Here is a 9,965-nt window from a genome sequence, read left to right as displayed (position 1 = left end):
TGCTGTGGAAACCCTGCAAGTTAAAAATACAACCATTGTAAATATCTTGTAAAATGAGAATAAAAATGTACCATTCAATAAAATGTTACAGTGCAGATCATGTCAAGAACAATTGAATGAATGTTGAAAGACGGCCATCTGAGTAATGTTGGGAGGAAGGTTTTTATCCTGGAAGCTGATGAGCGACACGCCAAAGCTGTGGATTTGGGAGGAAAAGAAGACGCCGTGCTAAAATAATTTCCCCTTCAGTTTTAATTATAGCGGTGTTAATAATCTCCTGTGCTCTCAAATCAGAGAGGTGATTGCAAAGGAAAGGTTACATTAAATTAACAATAACAATGAAAAATCAGAAGAACTTGCAACCCAGGATATTAAAATCCAAGAAGTTATCAGACCTCTAAAACAAACCCTTTATTCTCTTTTTTTTTTCCATCCACACCTGCCATAGAAATGTGAACGCATTCTTAGTTTATAAGTGTATAATATGTGCATCTGCAGTGTCCTTTAATTACTGGTACCCTCTTGGTGAAAAAGTTAAAAGTTACTATTTTATTGCAGTGTCACAGTCTCAAACTGAAAATGCTGAAAGTTTCCCCCTTAGTTTTTTGTTTTTTTTGCTGCAGTTATTGTTACATCTGCTATCAACACTTTCTACACTTTGACGGCCATTAGTCTTCTCAATAACATTTGTCAAGGCTGGAGCACACAAAGAGAGGGATCACCGGCCTTTTCCTCTCCTCTTCAGGTCACTCCACAGGCTCTCCAGACGATTCAGGTCTGGGAATCGAGATGCCCGTTGAAGAAGGCTGATTTTATGGCTGGTGAATTGTAGCTAATTCATCAATAAAGCACATTTAAATGGGGGCAAAATTGTGCAAAATCCTCTTTTCTAGCCCTTTAAATGTATTTTGTTTTGTACTCGGGGAACAAAAGAAGTGCGGAAAACTTAAATTTAGTCTCTGCAGATGTTGCGCAGATATCCTTATATTCTGTTTGGCTCATGTTTTTTGATCTGTTCAGTTTTCCCTATTCCCTATTACTGTCACGATCTTCAGGAAGTGTGTGGTTTTGGACTTACTCTTTTAGCTTCGGGTATCACGTACTCTTCGGTTTCATCCTGCAGTGTTTTACTTAGTTAGTGGATTCTGTTAGATTTCTGTGTTTCTTCCCTGTCTGTCCTGTCTATCATTCTCCTTCTGCCTTAGATCTACCTTCATTGCTCTCACCTGTTTTCCATGATCACCTAATTTTACTACTTAGTGTGGATAAAATGGACATAAGGTCCAAACGTTTGCCAATTGCTTTACACTAGACCAAACTGGAGTACTTGAGGCCAAAATGCTCTCTTTAGTGTCATCAAACCCAAAACACACAGTTCATGCTAAAGTCCAAGAAGCATTTAACAAACTCCAAGCATTTTTAGTTTGTGATGCTGGGGCACAAAATGCTTATTTTCTGGCACGCCTCCCAAATGACCGGCTGGTAAAAACAGAACTAAAAATAAATAAACATTTCTTGAAATTAGTACGTTTGTCCTTGATTTGAGCAGGTAAATAAGATTATCTGCCAATAGAATGAGTATTTTGACCCCTAAAATAAGATAATTAGACATCCTGCACTTAAAATAAGATGATGGAGATGAGTTGTTCCTATTTTAAGTGCAACATTTATATTCCATTGGCAGATAATCTTATTTACCTGCTCACATTAAGGATAAATGCACTCGTTTCAAGAAAATTTTAGTTATTTTTAGTCCTGTTTTTGCAGTGTAGGAGACTTTCTTTTTCTTTACCTCCATGCCCATTGTGGTGCAGCTGTGTGAGGTGACAAAATGAATTATTCTTATCCAGCCCTGTTTTCAAGTTTTCATACATTTTAAATATTCTCATTATTTCTCTGACTGAAAATATGGGCATTTTTTTATGTCATTAGCTGTTTTCTCTCTCTTTTTGTGCCTCTGTGTGTCTTCATATTTACCCCCAGGTCTGCAGGAAGTCAAAGGATACTAGCTGCCAGAGTTCCTCTGATCAACCTAAAACAGTACAGCACATGACATTTAAAGTTGTAATAGCTCCATTTATTTAGCAGGAATTATTTTTGTCATGCCAACTGCAAAAATTAAACTACTACTGATGTCACATTTTGCTTTAACTGAGAAAGTAGCCACGACCTGTTGCAATAAATAGCTTCAGTACTTGCCTCATAAATATTTCTCCCCCTCAGCAGCAGCCTTTACCTCTTTTCAGGGACATCTGTTCCTGCTCCCTGTAGTTTCTTGTCTTGTCAGCAGGTGTCATAGCTGAGGCTTTCTCTTGAGGGAGATCAATTGGACTTGTTCATGTGCGGGGCCTCAGCAGAGGCGCAGCAGCACGCTGCTCGCAGCCTCCGGCCCACAAAGCGTGCGCGCACATCTAACAAGGCACCTGCTCTGCAGCCTTGATGTGAAGTGGCCACAGCCTGCGGCGAGCCCGCTGACCCCTGCAGGATGAGCTCATCTGAGAGGAGGCCGCCCTGCAGGTCCCCCTGCCTCTGCAGAGACAGACCCGGCCTGCACGCTCCAGCCGAGGTCAAGGACAGGAGAGCTGGGCCTATCTTCTCTTTATTGTTGCTTCATAGATTGTGCACTTTGCACACAATTAGCCACGATCCTTCCCGTGCTTCTGTTTCTCTTGTTAAAAGTTTTCTGCAGGACTATTTGAGGGCGACATTTCTGATCTGTAGGTAGAAATTTCTTGCAACAGCAGAATATCTGCAGCAGAGCTATCTGGGACGGGTCTACGGGTGAAGCGAGGATGAAATCGACGTCAGATTTCTGGAAGTTTCCGGCTCACGAGCCGCTGAAGGCTGCAGCGTTTGAACTCCTGCTCCAACCGACTGCAGCAGACAAGCTGGAGGCAAGCCAATGAGGGGGAAAAGGAGATCAGGCAAGGAGGACGGTGCTAGATAGTTGGAGAGAGAGCGCGGACAGCCGAAATGAAAAGTGGAAAAGCAAAGAGCAACAGCGGGGGCTCTGTTTGACAGCCAGGCTTTTTTTTTCCCTCTTCTTCTTCTTCTTCTTCTTCTCAGCCAAAACAACAGTGCAGGTTTAGAAACACTTGATGACTTTGTTGCAGGCCCAACAAACAGAAACACGTCCGTCATAAAAGAAAAAGTCCTCGCTCAACGGTATATCACTTTCATCATCACATAATCGAAATAGGCAGGGAACTGCAGACCCAAACAAAATCCTCTTATCTGATTTAAAGCCATTAATCTTTTCTTAATGGTGGCGCAATTTTGGAATTCAAGTATTTCCTCCAGGACAGGTAGGCGAGCCACATCCTGCTGCTGGACTCTGTAATGGCTAATGGTCTTATTGCACTTCCTGCTGACTGGGAACGCTCATAAACCTTTTCCACTGGCCGCCTGTTCTGAATTCTTATGATAATCTGGTCAGGAAGTAGGTATTAAACACCTTGCATTCTCAGTAAGTTCCTTCCTAATGAGGCTGTTGACATGAAATTCGCAGCACGTGTCAAGAAAAGCAAAAGCAATCCAGACAAACAAGTCGAGACAAAGCGTTCCGAACATTGAGTTGTGTCAAACAATCACAGGTAATTAACCTGCTCGTAGTTGTGAAGACAACTTCAGACAAAAGGGGGATCAGCCAGATGTGAGCTTGACTCATTCTTCCACACAATGTGTTCAACTCTTTGCCGGTTTTTGGGCTAATTTCCACAGCAGCTTCGTTATCTTTCTCTGAAACCAGCTGAAGTTTTTCCTCAGCTGTGTTTGGGATCGTTGTGTTGCTAAAAATGTTCATCGTTTATGTCTCCAGGCATTTCTCCATCCCTACTTCCATCAGTAATATGGAGTCGGCCAGTTGAATAAGCTGAAAACAGCCCCGCACCATGATGTTCCCACCACCAAACCTCACTATTGGTTTACTGTTTAGGGATTATTGTGTGTTCCCATTTTTATTCCATGTTGGCCTTCCCAGGCTACATCCTGTCAGTATTGAATTGGTTTATCCAAATGTTCTGCAGCAAATTTTAAACAATATTGAACATGACTGTCTCAGAAAATTAGAATATTGTGATAAAGTTCTTTATTTTCTGTAATGCAATTAAAAAACACGAAATGTCATACATTCTGGATTCATTACAAATCAACTGAAATATCACAAGCCTTTTATTGTTTTAATATCGCTGATTATGGCGTACAGCTTAAGAAACCCAAATATCCTATCTCAAAATATTAGAATATCGTGAAAAAGTATACTAGTTAGCTGTTCAACTAATCACTTGAATCGTCTAATTAAGTCGAAACACTGCAGAGTTTCCTGAGCCTTGAAAAAAACTCAGCTTGGTTCAGTAAACTAAATCACAAGTATGGTAGTGGTTAAGAGACGACATAAGATTCTCACAGTAACTGGTGTACTGACCATGGCATTACTGTCCTTGATTGGCCTGCCAATTCCCCTGACCTGAACCCCATAGAGAATTTGTGGGGTATTGTGAAGAAGAAGCTGAAAGACACCAGAGCCAACAATGCAAATGAGCTAAAGGCCGCTATTGAAGCATCCTGGGCATCCATAACACCTCAGCAATGCCACAGGCTGATTGCCTCCATGCCACGCCGCATTGATGCAGTAATCTATGCAAAAGGATTCCCAACCAAGTACTGAGTGCATTAATGGACAATTTTCAAATGTTTGACTTTGTTTTGCTGTTATAATTTTTTTTTATGTGGTCTGAGGAAATATTCTAATATTTTGAGATAGGATTTTTGAGTTTTCTTCAGCTCTACGCCATAATCAGCGATAATAAAACAATAAAAGGCTTGCGATATTTCAGTTGATTTGTAATGAATCCAGAATGTATGACATTTCATGTTTTTTAATTGCATTACAGAAAATAAAGAACTTTATCACAATTATCAAATTTTCTGAGACAGTCCTGTAGGTCACGGCGTTTGAGTGGGGAAAAATGATTGTTTTTGAGAGGGTAAAAAACTGTTCCTGTGAATTTCCAGTCTTTCTGGAGCTCTCTGCAAGCGGCCATTTGGTCCTGGTCAAGTCCTCTGATAAATCTTTTGACTTCTCTGTCAGAACATTTACGAGGGAAACCCGTTAATGTTGAAATAATGTCCTTTCCACCTCTGGATAGTTGCCACAACGGTGCTCAATGGGACATTCAGAAGTATCAAAGTACATCTCTAATTAATGCCATCAGTAGGTTTTGAAGCAATAAGGAGGATTCTAATTTAAAAAAACATACCCTAACCTGCTTCTTGATCCATGCCTCAACAAAAAAAAAAAAAATATATAGACCTTTAATTAGGACTAAGCCAGCCGATATTAACTGAGGAATAAAGAGATCAGAACTGCTTTTAAAATACTGACAGATCTCAGGAAGTTCAGCAAGCCTTTTCATGGCTTTTGCAGTTTATTGTCTTCATGTTTTCCATACTTACTCACCGTGTCATTCTCCTTCATCACACCGAATTGATGGACTAATGTGTTTTGATTTCCTTCTAAGCACTGATAAACCTCGGTTCGGGTAACTCTCCCGATCATAGACACATATTTACTGGAAAAGGCCGGGACATGTTCGATACCCGTTCTCGTGGGGTTTGAGCACAACTCCTCCCTCTATAGGCCGAAGCAATCAGTCATGCAGATTATCTAAACACGCCCTGGAAAGCAAACACATGCAGGTCTCCATGTGCACGCCGCAACAATGCAAAGGTCTTTTCACTTCTAGCTTGACATGGCCAGGGAAACAGACAACATCCATTGTCCTCCGTGAAAACCAATCCCCCCACTAGGCAGCGATCCGGCAGGTGCATTACAAACCCCTCATTCATTAATAATGCCGACTCTGTATTTCAGTTACACAGGTAAACATCTTCTCATATTTGTCACCAGCACTTAATCTCTCAAGGTCCTCACATGCCACTTAGGCTCACAAACGCCTCCCCCCCCCCCTCCCCTTTTTTTTTATTTTGCCTGGAAGCTGCTTTATTTTCATTGGGGATTGAGGATTAGCATTACAACGTGCAGTGTTGCCACATGCCGCCACGTCATCTGTTGTTCCAGTCCGCTGAAAATTACCTGACCCGCGACGATGGTTCGGTTTTCTGTGACGGGAACAATGCTAGCTGCAGCGCTGATGTTTAAAAGGTGCTCATTCCTTCCCACTGTTGCCAGGTGCTTGCTCAGGCAGAGGAGTTAATTACTCAATGCGGTCGTAGATAATTTTGTAGCAATAAGCATTATAAACTGGGTTCGGTTACATTATATGGGATGGGATTCAATTGGAGTGTGTGCAATTGAATATGAATCTGTCTATACCAGGGGTCTGCAACCTATGGTATAGGTCCAAAGAGCCGCAAGTAGCGCTTTGGACCTTCCACAGTGGCTCTTAACAACTTTGGCTACAAATTATATTTTTATTATGGTATTTAAATGTAATAATGATAATAAATGCAGGTTTTAGAAGTTTTTTCTTGGAATAATTTATTTAAATTTTCACACCAGAATGATGCTAAAAGTGCCAGTAATATTTAATTTTAAATCAATATTTTTTCATTATGTTGAAACTATTATTTTTTTTTATACATCATTATCCACAAATATCAACATCCCATCCATCCTCTTTTTTTTTTTTTATCTCAAAATAGACATAAATAGGGATTCTTTAACAATGACAACATATTTCCTACAGTAGATCTTTATCAAAAATTATAAGTTGTCTGTTTTCAAAAGGCCAGGCAACATTTGCGGCTCTGAACGAGTTTAATTCAAGTAGACTGTAGGCAAAATGGCTCTTTAGACTGTAAAGATTGCAGGCAAGGCAAGGCAAGGCAAGGCAAATTTATTTATATAACACAATTCAGTACAAAGACAATGCAAAGTGCTTTACATGATTAAAATATAGCAAAATAAAAGCAAGTAGGAATAAAATGTAGATAGAAAATAGAATAAAATCAAGTAGGGATAGAATGTAGAAACAAAGAAGAACATTAAAAGCAGTAGAACAGTTTAACTAGAACAGTCAACAGCCACTGGTCTATACAGTCGATTTGAATGTGTAATACTGCATTTACTGCATTTGTAGTGAATTAGCACTGTATTGCTGAACTGAATTTAACTGAACTGAACTGAGTTGTTAGAAGGAGGGAAGTCCACAGGCCAGTGGGGATTGAGGAAGTGACTTCAGCCTCTACTAAACTGAGGTGGCCTTCGAACCCTGCGGGGCAGAAATTAAAACAGGTGATTATAAAAGTGGTCCGGGTTGGGCTCAGGCTGATAAGGATGTATGACGTGTGATAGTTAATGCACACAGGGCAACATGGTAGCGATGGACTCTGTGCTCAGCAGTGGTTTAGGCTCCCGCACATGTGTCAATGCAAGTACAAAACATTAATTCAAGATAAAAATGGCACCCAGCATTAATAACACAAATGTTTTAATCAAGTACCAAATGCTGTATTGGGTCCTACCTCATTGACATTGGGTTTGAGTTTTATTGACGATTATGTAAAGACTCCTAGGTTTCACTTTCGTCTAATTTACATTGACCTCCATTGTGCAGCCATGGTAAAACACCATCTTTCAAGTTTAAGGATGCAATAAAAAAAACATCTTTTTTTTTTTACCAGGTTCTAAATTTGACTATTAAAAAATTTGCCTTGACTGTTTTTATTAGGTTTAATGGGGAAACTTACAAGAAGCTGCTATTCGGATGCTCAGTGAATGTGTAGGGAAACCTTGAAGTTTGCTTTTCTGGAGCATACAGACGTGTGTTAACACAATGCCAAGATATCAACAGTGATGTCAGAGAAACAATTGTTTCCACCTATCAATCTGGGAAGGGTTATAAGGTCATTTTCCACCCGCGTTTTAAAGATTACTACCGAGAGGAAAATATTTTCAGACGTGCAGCTATAGTTTCCCCAGGGAGAGATGTCTAAAGAAATTCACACCAAAGTCAGATCGTGCAATAGTCTGAGAAATAATAAAATGAACATTTAAAATGTAAAGAAGGGTTTGGTGAGAAAGTGGATGTAAAGAGAATATGTCAGGACAACTGCAGGTTTATGGTGTTACACCTGAATGAACCAGCAGACCTCTGGAACAACTTACTTTGGGCAGATAAGACCAAACACCTCAAACCGACTGTCAATGATGGCTAACACCATGCAGCCATTAGATTGACAATGAACTGCTCTGCAAACGGAAGTACTCTACCATCAAATGTGATGCCATCCATCCAACAAGTGAAATTTGATCTATAATCTGGGCCATCCAACCCTGAATGGTTGGAAAATAAACAAAAATCAGTGTTGCAATGGCCTAGTCAAAGCCCATAACTCAACTTGATTGAAAGAGTTGACCAGAGTTCCTCCTCAGCAAAAGCTTTTGCATTTTGGCTTAATCTCTTTTTAATAAATAATGTAAGGGTTGAATTTGTTATGTGCTTTTGTGCGCCTGATTATGATCGGCTCATTTGACGACATCCTGATACATGAAACCCTGGATGTAAAGGAGGGTGTACTTTCTTTCTTTGAACTGTAACACAGTCTTCTGGGACATATGGGCGTGTCTGGGGCTTTTCATCTGCGATCAAGAGTTGGATTTCCACAAAGACAGAAATCGGTAGATAAACCGACGCAAGTTATGTAACTATTCTCTTATTTTACAGTGTTTCTGAAGTATTTCCACCCATCTAACGGTGAATTCACACACCTCCTGGTACAGTCATTTGCACATGCAACAGCTTACCGGGTCCTTGTGACAGATTTAGGCTTTTGTGCAGTCACCTCAGGAATTACATAACTTGTATACCGACAAAAATCCCTGCAGCAGAAAAATAAAAAAAAACATATAAGAAACACCGGAATCCAATTTGCTCCATGATTAGTTTGGTCAGTGGGAGGAATGGCATCTGTTGACAGAAACAGGAACCACTTTGGATAGTCATTTTTCACTTCTCTGCATAAACTATTGAGCTTTTCTACACGTTCCTCGGTTTCTTTGAAATAAAGGCGCACGGACACTGAAGCACATTCTTCCCGTGGTTGTTTATATCCTTTCTCCCTGCACCCACACCTCTGCATCTTTCCCTGGGTAGAGACAGGTGGTCACAAGTAGTAAAGGAGATGTCAGGCAATGGAGCACTCAGTATATCAGACCCCCCCCCCCCCCCCCCCCTCCATTCCCCATCTAACACCAAGCAGCACAATTAGGCCCAAGAATCTGCAGCAAATGCGTGTTAACTGTTGCAGTTGCTCATTGTAAATCTCGCACAAGCAATCAGACACTGCAGTCCGTCGCACGCCAACTCTACAGCTCTGACACTGAATGAGTTTCAAAGTGAGGAAAAAGTTGTTGCAGAACTACTGTCAGTATCTGGGAACTTCATAAACACGGAATAAATGCGTTCGGGATAAAAAATAAATAAATAAATAAACAGTGTAAGTAAAAGTAGACATCTGTAATCAGTGACTATTAAAAAGTAAAAAAAAAAAACGCTCCTGGTGGCTAAAACATATGACAATGTTCCTGAGGCAGGGACGCTACGCTACAGGCTCGTCTGGTGCGCCTCTATGGCACTGACTGGATGTCTGTAGACAAGATGCAGGGGCAGCGCAGACCATGGGAGTGACGCATTGCAGGTACAGAAGGACCAATCAGAGAGCGCGGTTGCTTTCCGCTACGTTCTGTGCCCTGCCACTGCCTAGCAGAAAGTATTCATACGCCGTCGTTTAGTCCACCGGCGAAACGCACCGTGACGTCTTCTGCATACCTCAACGCCACTCCGGAAAACGTAATTTGACAATTGAGGCGTAATTTAATTTACCTTCGCGTGAAACGTTGCCGCAAAGTGTTATTTTTTTAATAACCGAGCGAGAGACGATAGAGGAAGTCGGCGGAGGGATACGGGGAGAAGGAGGGGTTTAGGACAGCCGTTAAAGGCGAG

Source organism: Fundulus heteroclitus, chromosome 22 (assembly GCF_011125445.2).
Source record: "Fundulus heteroclitus isolate FHET01 chromosome 22, MU-UCD_Fhet_4.1, whole genome shotgun sequence".
NCBI lineage: Eukaryota > Metazoa > Chordata > Actinopteri > Cyprinodontiformes > Fundulidae > Fundulus > Fundulus heteroclitus.
This window is presented reverse-complemented; position numbering follows the sequence as displayed.